Raw genomic sequence first — 13,238 nt, 5'->3', positions numbered from 1 at the left:
AACCTTGTTTCTCAGGAAACTGGTCTTCTTTAGCTATGAGCGGTAAGTCTTGCTTCCTGGAAATGACCACTGTAAAATGGATAAAAACACACCCATGAAACAGAGGTAATCAAGTTAATCTTTTGACCCTACTCCTATTATTTTAATCTTTAAAAAAGAAAAAAAAAGCTATTCATTATTGTTACGTCAGAAAACATTCTAGTGTGATTCACGTTTTATCCCACTTTCTCTTTCTAAGAGGCCAAACAGCAATAATTAAGAACATACAAGTGCCAAATAGGGCAAAGAATAAGGAATCCTTTCTGCAGAACTGGAAAAACCTGTATTTGATTTACATAAGGACCCTTTCTTTTTTCTTCATTTTAGTTAAATATACCAGTTTCAGAAAACATTCCCCATGACATCGATTTTGCCACTCCAAAAGAAAAGTAGAACAATTAAAGGTACTCTGTTGGGTATTTATTGTTATAATAATTAATAATAATTATTATATGAAGGTTTGGTTCTTAGGAAACAAGACGATTATCAAGGCTCTTTTCCAAAGACCTTGATTTTGAGGAGTAAGGAAGATTGCTGAACATCTTGTCTTTCTATCTTTCATATAGACTGCTCCACTGTTTATTAGTACAATGCAGAAAGATGCATCCTTCCTACTTTGTTTCCCTAAGAAGAATTCAATTGTACTATAAATCTTGTAAAATAGTAATATCACTTAGTATATATTTCTTCTATATTTGATTATATGTGTGAAAAATGTCTCTATAAACATTTAAGAGATTAACTTTGACTCTCCCATTTGGCTTCAAGTCCCCTGAAATTAAAAATGTGCTATTTATTTTGATGGAATAGGACATAAAATTGGTAAGCCTTCTCCGTTTGTCACTCACAATTGTCTTTTTTTCTCTCCTAAATTTATGAGGTCTTTATATCCACTGTTTTCTTTCCTTTTTCCTTATAGTTCCCCTTCCAACAGTGTTTGCTTTTTACCAGTCCCTGAAGAGCTTCTGTTGTCATCATTTAACATTTGAATGGCAATAATATTTTACAAAATGCTTTACAATTGCTTTTTACAAGTTCTCATGCCTTCAATAACTCTTAGGTTATTATTCGCAGCCCAGAGTTTTGCTGTTATTTGTAAGCACACAGGCATTCCTCCTGACACAGCCTTTTCCAGTAGGTTTGGAAACCTTTCACTGGAAATCATGTTCAGTTTTTTTTTATTTTTTTATGTTCAGTCTTAAGCTGCACAGGTTTTGAATATATTAGTTGTAGGAGCTTTAAAACTTTCTTGTGGTTTTTTGTTCTTAAATAGGAAATGCCATTTTAGATCAAAAGGAAAGTATTTTATTTTGTCTCTTCAGACTCTCTGAAAAATACAAGAATATGGGGTAATTTGATGCACACAATATTGAACCTGGAAAATCCTCAAATAGTAGATGAGATAAAAAGTACAGAAGTCCTAAGAAATACGAGTTATTGGAATACATATTTAAAACTTCAGACCTATTCCTGGATGGGATTTTAAAATAGCGTATTTTTTAAAAGATTCTTTGTGTCTCCACAGTTAACAGAACTTCTGATCTGTATCACCACTCAGTTAAAGAATTTAGTATGAATGTTGATTTACTGATGTACGTTATTTTAAGAGTATATTCATGCTTCTTCCCTTCCTGTTCCCAGATAGTCGCCAGAAGAGTGAAGCTTTGAAGTGATTTTCCCAAATACCAAACTCTCTCAAGTTCTGTAAGATTCAGTCATTGACTACAACTTCAGACAACTTCTATACGTGGTCTTTATAAGAAACCACAACTAATGCCCATACAGGTTTCCACCATTAGTGCACTGGGAGCCCCATTAGGGAAATGTGGCAGAGGATGGGTGTGCTGCTTTCTGGAGTGTCTTTACACTCTGATGTCTGAGGAGAGCACACGCTCCTTTAAATCTCCTAAGAAACAACTTGAGCTAAAGTCACATTTGAGCTAATGTCAAGTCACACTTTTCTCCTCGGTAATATTTTTGACTTTTGGGTTATCTTGGGCTTTTCATTGCTCTACTGTACTTTGCCTAACCATCAGTTAAATTCATTCCCCTAGGGCAGTTATTCCCAAGCTTTTTCATATCAAGTCACGTAGAAAGCGATTGTATTTGTACAGCACATCAGAGTAAACTGGGGAGGATTTTGGAGGTTTCTACATAGCACTTGGCACTTGGCACTTATATACAAAAAAAAATATGGTATTTTCTTTACCTTATATAGATATGCTAAGAAAAGCAAACCACAAATGCTAGGGAGAATATTACATGCTGAGTTTGTATACAATTTCCAAATAAAATCTTTTCACATTTTAAAATGAGAAATTGGAGCTTGCTTTAGCATAATAGCATTTTATGATAGTTTTATGGCTTGCTGGCCACACATACATCCTAATCAAGATTTCTTTAATGATGGTCTCTTCACATTCTTGATAGAAATCATGTGTGAGAAACTCTGTTCACAGGAGTAGGAGGTAGCAAATAGCAAAAACATATTTATTACTTTTTTTGACAGACTCCTTCATACCATTGAGCACAATTCGAACAATGCAAACTCTTTAAACACCAATAGTATATCAATGTTTTAAATATAACAACTCTTCTTTTTCCTTCATTGATAAATATATTTGAATTTCTTGTTATACAAAAACAAATTTCAAATCCAATTGGTATTTTTAAAAATCAAGTATTTCAAATACTGATGAAGATTTTCCTCAACAATACACAAATGTTACTTGATCTTAGTAAGTTTTTGTAAATACTCAAATTATTGTATTGACTACACATCCCTTGCCAATTATTTTAATCTCAATTTACTAAAGTTGAAATTTTGGCCTTGTCATTACATATGAATACATTTTCCATAATCTTTGCAAATTTCCATCAAATAAGCTATTTTGAAGCCAAAACCTATACTTCAGCAAATCTGCAAAGTGAAAAATGTCCAATTTTTTTCAATTTCTCTTTTAGTTTATAAACTGTTGACAAAACTTTTCCTTTGAACAGCCAATGCAAATAAGTATGAACCAGCAGAAAGTGGTATTCTGATAGTATTTTTTGCAAAAATCTGAAAATAGGACTGTGGATGCTTGGATTTTATTAGATTATCATTTTGATAATATGTGTAGTTCAGATCTATAGACTGACATTTATATCTGAGAGCACCTGTATAAATAAGACAATATATTACTTAGTCTCTGGACGTTCAGAAGGAATTCTTGATGTAAAGCCTTCTTGCGGTGCTACCATAATATATTCTTTTTTTAAATATAGATTTATTTTATTTATTTGTTTGTTTGTTTTTTGGCTGTGTTGGGTGTTCGTTGCTGTGCGCGGGCTTTCTCTAGTTGCGGTGAGCGGGGGCTACTCTTCGTTGCGGTGTGTAGGTTTTCATTGCGGCCATTCAAATCTTATTGTTGCAGAGCACGGGCTCTAGGCACATGGGCTTCAGTAGTTGTGGCTTGCGGGCTCTAGAGCGCAGGCTCAGTAGTTGTGGCGCACGGGCTTAGTTGCTCCGCGGCATGTGGGATCTTCCCGCAACAGGGCTCGAACCTGTGTCCCCTGCATTGGCAGGCGGATGCTTAACCACTGCGCCTCCAGGGAAGCCCATATTACTTATTTCTAATGACTGTTGCAACTCTAGTAATTTGTTAGGAAATTTTCTGGCAGAGTAAATATGGTTCTCCCAAGTATTTTTCTTCAGGGCTCTGACAAGCATTATTACTATTAGTATTACTCAGCAATGAAAACGTTTTTTGATTTATAACCTTCTGGGTCAATATTTTCTCTGTCACCTGACATGTTATCAATGAATCTACAAATATTATTATTTAAAAATAGGCCCGTTTGGATTCCTTTTCCAGCTAGCTCCACCTGATGTACGAATATGTCTCATGCAGTGTGGTGAAAAGAAAAATTCTGTGATAATGTGAGAAAGCTGACTTTGGTTGTTAATTATGCCACCTTGGAAGGAGGTTTTTTGAGTTCAACATGCTGCCATTTTTAGAATTAATCTCTTTGTAAAAATCATGTTTCTTATTTTGTACCTTAAAAAGTTCAAATTGTTTTCTGTGTCCAATGACTCTTTTATTGTGAGATGTCAGTGTTTTGTTTTATTGACATCATTATTTCATTTGATAATTTTTCTATGTAAGTAAGATATTTAGGCTGAGAAAGAGAAAACTTACGAAAGCATATGAATCTGTATCTGAAATAATCATTTTATTATTGATTTTGTAACTTACACTTTTTATTTGGACTACTGGGGTTGTCTTGTATATATATGAAGGTATATGTACTTTGTTGTGTATTTGCTATAAAATAAATACCTGTAAAACGTAATTCTATTTAAATATAAAGTTCTTGACTGTAGGCCTTTATGATTCATGTTTAATTTTTTTCCAAATGCATTTTTAGGTTGTCTACATTTTCAGGAAATTTTAAAAATAACCCATGAAAACTGAGTCAATTTCAAGTAGTGAGACACTCATTTCTATTTAATTCAATAATTAAAATTCTAAAAAGTACAAATATCACTTACTCTAATATGACAAAATATTTTTTAGTTTGATTTTCTGAAGCTGTAAATTTTAGAGTCCCCTTAAAAATTGATTTGAATTACTTTTAACGATTATTTTTTTAAACATTGTTTTTTTTTTCTAAATTTCTAAAAGCAGAAAATAATTCATTGTGAAATCCATTTAAAAATCAGGTCTCAGCCAATTGTTAACACCAAAAGCTAATGAAAATATTTTTAAAAAGAATTAAGAAAATTAACAAAATTACTTTATCCCTTCCTTGACCTTCTGCTTAGTTACCCTGAGCTACAGAGAATTTTGTTGGTTCTATTTTTCATAAGTAGAAAATTCTAAAATCCCTTTTGGGAACCATCATGGTATTAAATAATTGAGAATTATTTCTTACATAATTGCGATTACCAATTTTCTCCTTGTTTGTTTCTTTAACCACTCCACTTCCTTCCCTCTTCTCACTGCCATCACCCAGGGTCAAGTATTCAAAAACTTCCACGTTGTTGTTTGTTTCTGAATCCAAGGACACTCCCTGGGCCAAGCCGTCCTATGCACAGCTAGCAGTTTGGTGTGAAATCTGATTATGGGGCAACTCTGCCCAGAAGGTTGAATGGCTTCTGGTTGTCCCTAGAGCCAGCTCCACACTCAGTGTGGCATTCAGGACCCTCCACAGCGTGGGTCCAGTTTGCCTTTCTAATCTGGCTTCTTCTTGTTCCTCCACTTCTGCATTCTACACAGTTAAGCTCAGTGGCCTTTGTTAGAATCCTTGTAGGAAGAGTGCAACCAATAACTAGCAAGTGATATGGGGAACTAGTTCTAAGTGGAGGTACTAACACCAGGAGAACTTGGGCCAATTTCAGTGTTTCTAATATGTCCTTACCTAGCCAGTCTGGAGCCACTTGGAATACTTTGTCCCCATAGCAATCTCTGAAGGGATGTACTAACAGTTAATTTCAAATAACTTCTTCCAGGTAGTCCCATCTGATCAACCACCCAGGCATCATACTTTTTCTTTGCTTCAAAGAACAATGTATTCTGCCATTTATTGAACTCTGCTATAGCTGTTTTGGTTTTCTTGGTTTATCTCCAACTATATATTTTTGCTATACCAAGGTAGAACCCTTAATGTATTGCTTTATGTATGTCACATGGTCCCTGAAATAATCTTTTTCATAAAAGGAGCTTTACCAATACTTACTGAATCAAAACCAATATGTTTATAAAACCTATTCAAATGTTGATATATTTTATTAATACAACTCATCTGAGGCAGTTTATCTGTCAGGAAGATGGTATTTAAAGTGACTGGGGTTTCTTAGAAGCCATAAGAGGGTAAAGTCACCACCTCCTTCTTTTTTGGAGAAAATATCTGGTATTCCATAAGTTTAATAACAATAATGATAATATTTAGAGAGAGAACAGCAACTCCTTTAATCTCAAAATAAGAGTGTGAATATATTTAATGACTGATAATTCTCTACTACAAAATTCAAAAAGAGATCAGAGTTTGCAGGCAAACCAGTTTTATATGGATCAAGTGCAGGAAAACATGTGTGAAGTAGTCAGTTATCAAAGGTACATTCTGAATCACAATAAAAATGCTCAACAATCTTCTATGAAGAAGGTAAAAAAGTGCACTCTGGATTTTACTAGAAATGAATAATTGTTTTATTCCTGGTATTTAATACTGATTTTGAATACATATAAATACAATGGTTGCAAATAACATTTTTGACTTGCACAATCATATCTAATTAGTTGCTTACCATAAGGAGTAGGAAAGCCAAGTAGATGGAGCAAGTTTGTATTGTTTTGCAGTAATGATGCTATATTTATGGTTTCAATTTTTTTTTACTTTATTAGGATGTTTATAAATGAGTTAACCACTTAATATTGTACTTTGTTCTATCATATGAGCCCCCTGGAAAATAAAATAAAATAAAAGTAAAATAAGACAAGATAAAATAAACACACACTTACCTTTGGAGAAACTTTGTTTCCCTTCCTGCAGTCAAAAGTACTAGCATATAGGCTTCCTAAAATAATCTCCAAGAATATTTGTATGATCAGACTTGTTGAGAAGTTTTGTGGCAAATCAGGCTGTAATCCTTTGATATCACTGGACTGAAAAAAAGGTTTGTCTTATTGAAGAAGGGAAATAAAAATCATTTTTAAGGATAGTTTGTAAAAGATTTAGATTCACAGGCCATGAAAGCTGGAAAGGACCTAGGTAGCATAACTCCTCATTTCTTTCAGAGAAGGAAATGAGGCACAAAGAAGTTTCACCAAATGACTATTTTAACAACAAGCCTCATGCATGAGAGAGAGAGATGTAAGAATGTAGGTGTCTTGAGTCCTGGTGCAGTGTTCTCCCTACTGTTCTCACTTTACTTCTGCTAATGACATTCTAGTTTTATCTGTAAGGCTTGGGAGCATGAGTATGCCACACTGTCTTTTACAAAACTAAGAAAACTTCAGCCAGATGAACACCTCTCCAGTTAGCTGCTCTTATATCTTTAATGAGGAGGGGAAAGCAGCTGGGGAAGGAGGGGCAAAGATAATTGCAGGAGAACTATCTGAGAAGGAGACTGTGGGAGGTTTTCAGAGGATTGTGGTTGCAACTCAGGTTACAGAGTAAAATGCTCCTACTGTCTAGCTCTCCTATCTGACCACGAAGGTACTTTGTTCCAAATGGTCACTAGTTTTGCTCCTAATGAGTTGGAATAGGGTCAGGTTGGTGACAAGGTCAGATGGGGATTTGGAATCACTTGACATAGAATCCAGTTTACAAAAGAGAACTCCCTCCGCAAAGGATCGTATTTCTATCGCCGCTGGGTTCCGTCACTTGCAGAAGCACAACTCAGGTTATTCTTCCTCAGTCCCTTCATCAAAACCTCAGACACTACCCATGTTATTTTTTCAAATATGGGAACAAAATCATTCTATTCATGGAAGAAATCCCCCTCTAACTTATAAATTAAATCTGAAGAAAACTTCCCCCTTTCTCAGGAATGTTTATGAAGAAAAAAAAATCATTTTTCATGACTGAGAAAAGCTTTCCTGTTGACTGGTTGATAAAGGGCTTTGGCCCAAAGGTCTGATTCGACCTAAAGAAAAACCATCACACTGGAACAGTCTGGGAAACGTTTCCATTTTCAGAGTATGGGTGAGAATAAACTTACACTTTTCCAGAAGAAATAATTTCTGCAAGTTAATCATATCCTTATGTTTCAAGATAGAATTTGGAGCCAAATTGGCAAAGAAACATGGCACAACTAACTTTTTAAATCCATAGTCTATCTTGTTTCTCTCTGCAATTATTTAAAATTTAAACCAGCTTCCCTCAGATGTTTCTATGTGTTTCCCAAACTCATCCTTTCAATAATCAATGGCAATTATATTTGGTATAATATTTGTTGAAAAATTATATCATTTGTTGCAAAGACAATAATCAAAAGCTTTTGGTTATTTATTGAGTATGATCATCCCCACTATTTCTTCCGTTAGTTAAGACAGTCAAGAAAGAGTTGTCTTTAAAGCCATGAAGCAAAGCCTGGTTAGAACTTGGAGATTTTGATTCGTGCTGCCCCTTAAATTCTCCTGAGGTAAGTCATACAGGAAGAACACGAAGCATATTTCTTCCTGAACCCATTTCTCTCCACACACAAGAACATTTTAGGAAAAGGTCTCTTAAATCTATCAATAAACACTGATAAAATTCTGTACAATTATACATATTTTAAATGTTTCACTTTTACACCTATTACATGAAATTTAAAAAATTAAGCTGCTAGCTGTCACCTTGATGAAACAAGTTTAATGCAGCCCTTTAAAAAAGAAATTGCAAAAGATGGTTTAAAAAGTAAATTAACAGAACTCTATAACATTATTAAACTCAATAACATTATTATTTAGCCTCTTGCTGAAGCTACGGTGAAAAGAAAAGGACATTATCATAAATCCCTGTTGGAAATGTATATTTTTAGAAAATCCAGAAGAATTTCTAAGCGACCCATAGCAACCGTTGGTGCTGCAGGCTAAGAAAACCCCCTTAAATACGTACAACCCACTTTAGCCTCAAACTCTTTTCTGCAGCTTGTTCTATGAATAGACTTCTTTAAATAACAAAAAATAGTATATATATTTTTTTAATTAAAAAAACACTAAAATAAAGAAAAGTAACCTGTATTCCCAGCACCCAGAGAATTACTATTACACTGGTTACATATTAATGTATCTCTAATTTATTTTCTGTATACGCTTACTAAAATATAAAATGTATTCCATATAGTGTTTGTAACCTACTCTGTATCTTAGTGTACAGGACATACTTCCATATCACTAATATTATTTAATAAGTTATTAATTTTAAACTTTAATTATTTAATCTTCTGTTATTGGATCTTTGCATCATTTCCAAGTTTTTGTTATCTTAAACAATGCTGTAATCCTTCTTATCTTTAAGCCTTTGAACACATCCATAATTATTCCCTTAAGAATATGTCCTACAAATAGAATTTCTGGGTCAAAGATTAGTATATATTTTAAGACTTTTAATACATATTGCCAAAGTGCCTTCCAAAATCGATACAATTTATCCTCTCAGGATCTGTGAACAAATGTTTCCACCTCTCAATCTTTAACAACCTCAAGTGTTATAATTTTTAATCATTCTTTGGCAATTAGGTTGGTAAAAATTGCATTCCTTTATGGGCTTAGCTTGAATGGCTTTAACTGAACCTTTTTTTTTTAAAGGAGCTTCAAATAAGTTAGTAATAGGTGATGTCAAAGAATGCAACCCAGTGTTTCCGTAATTCACAAGCCCTATGGTGCAAATTTCTCCATTGCACCTCCATTTAGCAGGCCCCATCACTGGTCTTAAAGAATGGCTTTTACCCCAAAACTAAACCAATAATCTATTAAAATTATATTATCATACGTATTTTTTAAAGATCTCCTAGAAATACTTTCACATATATTCTTGTATACCTTCTGTATTTTAGTATCATTCTAGGAAAGACCACCGGCTATACCACCAGTATAGCTTCTCTATTTTAGTATCATTCTAGGAATTCCCCACAATTCACTGGGCAAGCAGTGGAGGCATCCAGGGAAACCCAACTTTCTATGTGTTCTTACTGACTGAGAGCAAGCTGGGTCAACTCAAAGGCTCAAATCAACTATTTTGACTGAATTTACCCATCACTTAAGGAAGTCACTTACTCTGAATAGAACTTTGACTAGTAATTTGTCAGAACAGAAATCACTTCATTTAAAATGGCTCAGTGATTTTCATACATAAACTTAGCCTCCACAAAATATTCGAGAAAGGAAAAATGGAATCATTTGGCCATGGAATGCAAGGGAGGAAACACATCTGTAATCAATGAACAAGTAATTGTTCAAGGCTTATTACCTTCTAGCATGGTGCTAGAAGGTGCTTATTACCTTCTAGCATGGTGCTAGAAGTACGAAAACTATGAAAGAAATATAGGAAAGTGTTTCTGTCCTCAAATTGTTTACAATCTGGTTGAGAATTCATGAATGATTACAAGAATTATTCTAGGAGCAATACAGGACAGTAAGTCCATCCATGCCAAATGACGCAGTACCGCGTATTTTACGGGAGTGAGCTCAATTCAGGGTTTTGGAAGGACAGGACTGTGATGGGAAGAGAAGACAACAGTGGCTGAGAGCAGCCGTGCAGGAACTGGCCTCGCTCCCGGCTGCCTGTGTTTGTTTCCTTTTTCTCCCTCAACCTGAATAGTCTTCTCCCTCTGAACAGATTACTAGCTTTGACTTTATCATTTATTTTAAAATTTTGTTTAGGGGAAAAAAAAAGACAAAATTAAAGGCAGATTATGAAACTGGGAAAAAGATTTGCCACATCTTTGACAAAGGGTTAATATTCTAAGAGCAATTACCAATCAGTAAGGTCAGACAAACACACCAACAGAAAAACCAAACATGGCTAAAGACCGTAAGCAGGCAACAGTCAAAAGCGATACGGGGCTTCCCTGGTGGCACAGTGGTTGGGAGTCCGCCTGCCGATGCAGGGGAAGTGGGTTTGTGCCCCGGTCCGGGAAGATCCCACATGCCGCGGAGCGGCGGGGCCCGTGAGCCGTGGCCGCTGAGCCTGTGCGTCCGGAGCCTGTGCTCCGCAACGGGAGAGGCCACAACAGTGAGAGGCCTGCGTACCGCAAAAAAAAAAAAAAAAAATTTACCAAAAAAATAAAAGAGATACGACTGGCCAATTACAATATGAAAAAATATTTAACTCTATTGACAAAGACAATTGAAATCTATGTACCATCCGGTAAGATTTGTGTGTGTACTAAAACATATACACAATAGTACATGCCTCACCACGTAAGACTGTTGAAGGAGTTGCCACTGAAGGAAAATAGCTGCCACCACTTTTGAAATGTGACAGACGTCGCCTTAAAAAGTGAATATTAATTTGCAAATATGCTATTCACTGGGCAAGGGCCCGTTTTCTGCTATGCCTTTGATGACCGATCAACATATTTAAAAGGTCTAACATATTAGACTTAAAAATAGAGAAATGTCTAATATTTAACAGAAGACTGAACTTTCCTAATCCGGAATTTGAAACTGACTTAGTGTGCGGGTTAGAGTATAAGCAGTAGTAGGTCTTTGAAGCTTAAAGTTTAATCCCTTTTAGATCATCAAGAACTTGAGTATGTTCATGTCTGTTTCTCATAAATGCACATTATAAACACTATCTGTCATCATCCCATGAAGTGTGGTACAGTTGATAGTTTTAGTGAGCAAGAAATCACTTTGGGGCAAAAGTCAGTTTTTAAGACTAGTGATGGGGTCTGCTAAATAGAGGTGCAATGGAGAAATATGCACCAGAGGGCTTATGAATTACGGAAACACTGAGCTGAATTCTTTGAGGCCACCTATTATTAACTTATTATTTGGAATTGCTCTTTTTCTTAAAAAAAAAAAAAAAAAAGGTAGTTCCTATTACCACCCAGTAAAAAATGTACTCTGCAATCTTTTCTTGTTTTGCATATGATTGGTAGCATACCTTTTAACTGCTGTAAGTAATAAAAAAAATATATGTGCAAGTTGGCTATAAGAAATGCCCAAGTTTCACCTAATAAAATTTTGGTATGCCTCAGTTTTGAAAGTAAATTTGATTTATTTGAGCCACCAGCCGTCCGATGACAGCCCTGTGTTTTTTATATGAGTCATGTCCCAAGGGGTCTAGAATATGCCAATGGTGTACCTTGGAATGGGTCCAGTGTCCGCAAACAGGTTTTCATTAGACTTTGATGCCAGTCACATTTGGAGCAGAGAGGCTGCTGAAAACCAGCTTTACTTTGGGATCACTTCTTTCTTTTAGAAAAAACAACAAAGATCTTTTTTAGCAAAGCTTTGTGCGTCCACATTGTAGGTGTATGGTAATATTTTAGAGAGCAGTAATCTGTTATTGCAGGTGGTCGGGCTTCAAGCACTTCCGTATTTTGAGAATAGATCAGACGAAGTGCAACAACTTTTATTGAAAAATTGCCGAATTTGAAAATTAGAAACACATTTTCTGTGGCTAAGATTAAGTTAGCATGTATTACAGTCACTTGGACTTTTCTGTAGCACTAAGGGGAATATAATTACATAGGTTATTCCACATGTCATGAGATTGGAACCTTAATCACAGTTAGAAACCTTTATCATGCTGATGTAGACCCTTACAGTTTAATCTCTAGTAATTGAGGGGCTTTTCTATTTTTTTTATGAAGAATATGGAGTATGCAAGTCAATGAGGAATAAAACAAACCCACCTTTTATTTTTATGCATCAGAAGCAAGTTTTATTCCTGATTTTTTTAAAAAATTGTGTATCCTTTCATGGTCTTAGAGAAGGTTATATGTGAGGATGGAGTCCAAGATTATCCTTTAAAATCTATTTTTTAGACATACATATATATCCATGAGAATATATGTATGTGTGTATGTATATACATATATACAAAACATTTTTATGGAACTTAATTTAAAAATGAGATTTGGAGTCTTACTGCATCTACAAAATGTAAATGTATATTGTTTACCTCGTGGCAGTAAGGTCTAAGAGTTTTATCGAATGAAAATTGTTACCACCAGAATAACCAGATCAAAAGAAAAATGAAGGGACAAAAAAAAAAAGAAAGCCCAAGAGAATCCCAGGGGGCCTAGGTCAACAGAAATATTGCCAAAGATTCAGAGCATAAACATGACATTAGCTGTTATCCAAGAATATAATTACATTGTCTTCTGACTTTGAAAATCTGTCCTGTGTCATTCTAAATGAAGAAGAAGTATTTTATTGCTCTTCCCGTGATACAGACTAGGGTACAGCATCTTTTTTGAAAGAAAAAGGCATTTTGAACCCCCCGGTTTGGATCAAAGTCAGTAATATCATAAACTACTTCAATCAACCAACCAAACAAGTACAGAATTGACCAGACTTTTCCCTATTTTATCAAATAAAATAGAAAGAAAACACTACAGAGTAAACTATTATATAATTAATGATCAATGATAAGAGGTAGGCTATTGGTTTTCAGTCATTTGTGCTTGGGTAACCCTTACATTTTTTTATTAGCTAGGAGCTCCCTTCTCTTATTCTTAGGTTGATGTCTGAAAATGTTTATTATAGTTTTATATA

General features: G+C 34.8%; 1 long non-coding RNA gene across 1 annotated transcript; it reads right to left on the bottom strand.

Moving 5' to 3' along the window:
* On the bottom strand, positions 1 to 11,908 carry LOC141276077 (uncharacterized). Its single transcript, XR_012325016.1, has 3 exons — positions 11,821 to 11,908; positions 6,543 to 6,686; positions 1 to 69 (listed from the first exon to the last, which is right to left on the bottom strand). It is a non-coding gene; the product is annotated as an uncharacterized lncRNA (long non-coding RNA).
* Positions 11,909 to 13,238: the final 1,330 nt, after the last annotated feature.

This window comes from Tursiops truncatus, chromosome 12 (genome assembly GCF_011762595.2).
Source record: "Tursiops truncatus isolate mTurTru1 chromosome 12, mTurTru1.mat.Y, whole genome shotgun sequence".
Lineage (NCBI taxonomy): Eukaryota > Metazoa > Chordata > Mammalia > Artiodactyla > Delphinidae > Tursiops > Tursiops truncatus.
Note: the sequence above shows the minus strand (reverse complement) of the source record. Positions and strands in the feature narration are given on the sequence as shown.